Genomic DNA, 6698 nt, shown 5'->3' on the forward strand with positions numbered 1-6698 from the left:
TAATCAAAAAAATCTACAAACAATAAATGCTGGAGAGGGTGTGGAGAAAAGGGAACCCTCTTGCACTGTTGGTGGGAATGTAAATTGATGCAGATACTATGGAGAACAGTATGGAGGTTCCTTAAAAAACTAAAAATAGAATTACCCTATGACCCAGCAATCCCACTACTGGGCATATACCCTGAGAAAATCATAATTCAAAAAGAGTCATGTACCACAATGTTCACTGCAGCACTATTTACAATAGCCAGGACATGGAAGCAACCTAAGTGTCCATCGACAGATGAATGTCTAAAGAAGATGTGTCACATATATACAATGGAATATTACTCAGCCATAAAAAGGAACGAAATTGGGTCATTTGTAGAGACGTGGATGAACCTAGAGACTGTCATACAGAGTGAAGTAAGTCAGAAAAAGAAAAACAAATATCGTATATTAACGCATATATGAGGAATCTATAAAAATGGTATAGATGATCTTATTAGCAAAGCAGAAATAGAGACACAGACATAGAGAACAAAGATATGGATACCAAGGGGGAAAGTAGGGGGAGATGAATTGGGAGATTGGGATTGACATATATACATTATTGACACTATGTATAAAATAGATAATTAATGAGAACATACTGTATAGTGCAGGGAACTCTACTCGATGCTCTGCGGTGACCTAAACGGGAAGGAAAACCAAAGAAGGGGGGGATATGTGTATACAGATAGCTGATTCACTTTGCTGTATAGTGGAAACTAACACAACGTTGTAAATCAACTATACTCCAATAAAAATTACTTAAAAATATAACAACAAAAAAAATGGAGATAGAAGTCCCTTCTTAACTTACCTCCCAGGGTGGTCATGTAAACAAAATAAACTTCAAAGGAGCTGTCTCCACACACGATGATGTAAAAACAAAGAAAAATCTGATTTTGCAGATGTACAATATGACATATTACTGGGGCCATTTTGTTGACTCTGTTCTGCATGTGCGTGTCTGCGTTGGACTGTGAATTCCAAGAGAGCAGAGAACTTTGCTCAGCGCCCCACCCCCATTGCATGCAGTCAGCCATTGATGGGCTTTGGATAATTGATGAAAGCCAGTCTTGGAGAAGAAAAGACCAGTGGGTGCCAAAGTGGGTATCAAAGAAAGTTGCACATGGAGAGAGTGACTTATTTTCTCTGCACGAGATTTTACAGTCATGTCAGTCATTAAACATTGATTTAAAGTGTTAGTTATTGCTGACCTGGAGCAGATGTTTAGGAAAGTACTTTTAATCAACCACATAATTGATATTTTTTGCTACTCCTTTGTGTCTTAATTAAAGCAGATGAAAAATGCCCTTTGTGTCCAATAGTGACAGCACTGACTCACCATGTGGGGAATTCTCCTCACAGTCCATATTCAGCTGAGCATTTAGGTTTAGTTTCGGTCTTCAGATATAAATTTGAACAGCTCCCAAAGTAAATGGCTTTTAAACAAAGTGAAAAAGAAGTCTTTGCTAAACAAAATGAGCAATTTGGGGGTGTCACTTTTATTTATAGTGTGTAAATTACAAACTTGGTATTTTATTTCTGAGCTTGAGAAATCGTTCAGAAACAATGGATGGTTCTTTGTAGACTTCGAAATCATTTCCTAGAATATGGGTTGGGTCATTTTTTTTTGGTCTGAAGATTTGAACAAGGGTGGCTTTGTTTCTGTTTCCTCCTAGGAATGCAGGATCCCACATGGGGAGAGAGAGCTGCTTTCCTGTCCTTCCCACTCTTCAGGGCTGCCTTAGTGGCTGATGAGGGAGAGTGCAGAGCAGGGACAGAATGGGACTGTGATGTGTTGTTTACTGGGCCTGGTGCTAGGAATAGCTCTATTTATACAAAAAAAGAAGCCATTCATTTTAGATTTGGGGGATGAGAGGAGAAGCTTTGTGATAGGTTAGCAGTTGAGCTATATCTTAAAGCACCAGCAGTTTTCCAATTATGAAAACATGAGGGAAGCACAGCCTAAGCAGAGACATGGGGGTGGGAGTGGAGGTCTGCTTAAGCAGTATTCTAGGATTTTGATTGTAGTTGGAATATAGGGTCCAGGGAAGGAAGGATGCAATGAAACATGAGGCCCGAAAGATTAGTTTGAGATTAGATCATGAAGTGCATTGAATAGTTAGCCTAAAGAATTTGAATTTGATCCTGCAGGCAATGGGGAATCAGTGAAGGCTTATGCAAGGAGCAGAGTGGGCTGGTCTGACCTTTGTTTAGGAAGGAAACCTGGTAGCCACTTGGAGGATGGATTGTGAGGGGGAAAGAAGGGAGGCGGGGAGATTGCTTAGGAGGCGAGGGATCATAGGAGTCTGAACTAAGGCAGTCGGGTAGAACCTTCCTGGCTGGGCAGGACGGTGGAGGGGAGGAAAGAAAATTGGCAACTACACATGTTGATTGGTTGATTGCCGCAACAAGTCTTTACTGAGTACTTACCATGTGCTAGACACGTGTGCAGCTGTGAGGACAAAGATGAGGAGGACAGGGTCCCTGATGTTGAGGACTTGCCACTGAGCAACCCTCACATGTCACATGTGCGCGTGGTGCATGGGCTGCTAGAGGGGCGATCCAGGGTGGGGACTGTCTGGGGTGTTGGGAAGGTAGAGGGACATCTGACTTGGGTCTTAAAGGATGGTGGCAAGCTGATCATGTCCCTGGGCTGCTTTTTAAAAATGATTGCCATTGCTCTGGGGATAAGGACCGATCTTTACCTTGGCTCTAAAGGCTCTGCCTAATCTGGCCTACCCACCGCTCCAGCCTCTGCTCATCTCTTCTCTTCACTCACCCACTCTGGCTTCTTTCAGTCCCTTGAGGGCACCTCACTCTCTCCTGCCACAGGGAATTTGCCTGTTGCCTTTGCTTGGAGCCCTCTCGCCACCCCCAGATCCCAGCCCAATCGCCCCTTCCTTGGAGAAGTCTTTGCTGAGTCTTCAGACTCAGTCATACGTCTGTTACATGCTCTCATTAGCACCTTGTACCTCTCATAGCACTTCTTCAGAGCTGTAACTGTGCACTTTCTGTGGTCCTTTGATTCATGTGGGTCTCCTCCCACTAACCGGCAAACTCCAACCAGGCAGGGATCGTGTCTGGTTTTGCTCAGCATTGCATCTTTGGTGTTTGCACAGTGCCTGGCACATAGTACATTTTCAATAAGTATACATTGGCTGACTGATGGACTAAAATAATTAATTAGTAAAAGGGGGAAGGGTATTTCAGGAATAGGGGACCGCATGAACACAGGTGCTGTGGTTTAGTCTAAGAAGGACTAGTGACTGGCTTAAGGGGAGGAAAAAGATGAGGCTAGAAAAGCATGTTGGGTAAACTTGGAAAGAACCCTCAGTGCCATGCTAAGGACACCCTGGGTGCAAGTTAGGTGCTCCCACCACACCCTGTTCTTCCCCATCAGAGACTGCACTCTAATTGTTGGCTTGACAGAGCTAGACTATAAATTCCTTGAGGGCAGGGGCTCTGCCTGACTCATTCATTAATGTAACTCCAGAATCTAGAACAGTGCCTGGCACTTGGTAGGACCAACAAACACTTGCTGAATTAATGAATGAGTAAATGAATGAATGCTTTTATCATGGGAGCTTGGGGAGCCATGGAAGGTTTTTCATCTATTTAGACTTGCTCTAGGAAATGTTACTTTGGCAGCACGGTAGAAAAAAGAAGGGTCCATTTTCATTTAGTTTATCCTTCCATATTGATACTTGAGCATCTGGATTGGCTGAAAAGAAGTAAAGGTACAGACTGATTAGAATGGAATAGACTGGAGGCAGGAGATCAACTGGGTGGCTGTTACAGTCATTCTGGGGAAGATCCTGGTGGCTGGTCATGCAGGGGGCTGTGGGTCTGGGAGAGGGGTAGATTTGAGAGATGACCAGTTTGAATGACTGATGGAAGGTGAGGAGTTGGGAGCAGGCAAAGATGAGCCCAAGATATTCCAGATTTCTACTTGCCAAGAAAAATTCAAACTTCTTGCCAGTGGGGTCTTGCTGGAGAGGGAAGGGGGCAGTGAGGGGAGAAGACTGAGTAGGTGTCACCTCCAAGCCCTTTAGGACCCTTCTGAGGGGCTGCCCTCCACACTTCCTTGGGCATCCCCATTCTAGACTTCAGTCAGAATAACAAGACAGAAGAGAGTGCTCAGAGACAGTATGCTAATGACTAAGCAGCTGATTACCATATGAGACCACAGAGATTTCTTTTCCTTCTAAATACACTTTCATCCATTTCTTTGTATCCAAAGGAAGCAATATGGCAACAGACACTTGGGGTTTCTTCACTGCTTATCGATATGCAGTAATGGTCTGGAATAAGGTAACTGGATCTAGCATTTTCCGAATTTGCACTCATTAAAGCTTCCCTCTTATTAGACTTAGGAGTCATTCATTTCTTCATTGAGAAAACCACTCTCCAGAGGGCTGGATGGAAAGGGTATGTGCTGTGCCTGGGCCTCATTAGGCTGTGGGATGGCATTAGAGGGCCTGTGGCTTGAACTAACCTCAGTGGGATGACCCAAACTGAACTTGAAGGAGGTGGGGGCTGTTTGAGGGGATCCAGGGGTACTGTGCATACATGCTACAGATAGACTGGATGAAGATGGGGGATGTATTGTTGGTAGACAAAGCCAAAGAAGGGAGTAGGATGGCACTGAGGGGGATGTACAGAGTGTTCCAGAATCTCTAGACTGCATCTTACATCATGCATGCTTTCCACCTGGAGCACTAACATTTCCCTCTCCAGAGGATAAAGAGAGAGTGATTATGGAGGCTGTTTAAGCAAGTCTGAAAACCGCATGGGAGGCAGTCAGAGAAGATCACGGGCAGGCTTAAATCCACAAACAAGGATTGAAGCTGTCATTCACTGGCAGACACGAAGGGGAGATCATGATCACGATAGAACTCCATAGGCACTGGCCGGAGCTGTGGTCCACAGGCGGAATTTCTTCTCTCTAAGCCTGCCTGCTTAGTGAAAAAGTGGCTTGTGGGGCATGTATGGGAGTGGGGAAGACCCTGGACCAGGTGTCAGGAGACTTGGGCTTGGATGGCCTCCAATATGCTGTGGCTTGTTCACCTTTCAGAGCATCAGTTTTCTCCTCTGATAGGAGAGATGGTAGATTCAGTGGTCTCTTTAAAAGAACTTTATAGAGTCATTTTCACAATGTTGATTCTTCCAATCCAAGAACATGGTATATCTCTCCATCTGTTTGTATCATCTTTAATTTCTTTCATCAGTGTCATAATTTTCTGCATACAGGTCTTTTGTCTCCTTAGGTAGGTTTATTCCAAGATATTTTATTCTTTTTGTTGCAATGGTAAATGGGAGTGTTTTCTTAATTTCACTTTCAGATTTTTCATCATTAGTGCATAGGAATGCCAGAGATTTCTGTGCATTAATTTTGTATCCTGCTACTTTACCAGATTCATTGATTAGCTCTAGTAGTTTTCTGATAGCATCTTTAGGATTCTCTATGTAGAGTATCATGTCATCTGCAAACAGTTACAGCTTTACTTCTTCTTTTCCGATTTGGATTCTTTTATTTCTTTTTCTTCTCTGATTGCTGTGGCTAAAACTTCCAAAACTATGTTGAATAATAGTGGTGAGAGTGGGCAATGCAACCCCTATCAAACTACCACTGGCATTTTTCACAGAACTAGAACAAAAAATTTCACAATTTGTATGGAAACACAAAAGACCCCAAATAGCCAAAGCAATCTTGAGAACAAAAAATGGAGCTGGAGGAATCAGGCTCCCTGACTTCAGAGTATACTACAAAGCTACAGTAATCAAGACAGTATGGTACTGGCACAAAAACAGAAAGATAGATCAATGGAACAGGATAGAAAGCCCAGAGATAAACCCATACACATAGGGTCACCTTATCTTTGATAAAGGAAGCAAGAATATACAGTGGAGAAAAGACAGCCTCTTCAATGGGAAAACTGGACAACTACATGTAAAAGTGTGAAATTAGAACACTCCCTAACACCATACACAAAAATAAACTCAAAATGGCTTAAAGACCTAAATTAAGGCCAGACACTATAAAACTCTTAGAGGAAAACATAGGCAGAACACTCTATGATATTAATCACAGCAAGATCCTTTTTGACCCACCTCCTGGAGAAATGGAAATAAAAACAAAAATAAACAAATGGGACATAATGAAACTTAAAAGCTTTTGCACAGCAAAGGAAACCATAAACAAGACCAAAAGACAACCCTCAGAATGGGAGAAAATATTTTCAAATGAAGCAACTGACAAAGGATTAATCTCCAAGATTTACAAGCAGCACATGCAGCTCAATAACAAAGAAACAGACAACCCAATCCAAAAATGGGCAGAAGACCTAAATAGACATTTCTCCAAAGAAGATATACAGATTGACAAGAAACACATGAAAGAATGCTCAGCATCATTAATCATTAGAGAAATGCAGATCTAAACTACAATGAGGTATCACCTCACACCAGTCAGAATGGCCATCATCAAAAAATCTACAAACAATAAATGCTGTAGAGCGTGTGGAGAAAAGGGAATCCTGTTGCACTGTTAGTGGGAATGTAAATTGATACAGCCACTATGGAGAACAGTATGGAGGTTCCTTAAAAACCTAAAAATAGAACTACCATACGACCCAGCAATCCCACTACTGGGCATATACCCTGAG

Source organism: Tursiops truncatus, chromosome 8 (genome assembly GCF_011762595.2).
Source record: "Tursiops truncatus isolate mTurTru1 chromosome 8, mTurTru1.mat.Y, whole genome shotgun sequence".
NCBI lineage: Eukaryota > Metazoa > Chordata > Mammalia > Artiodactyla > Delphinidae > Tursiops > Tursiops truncatus.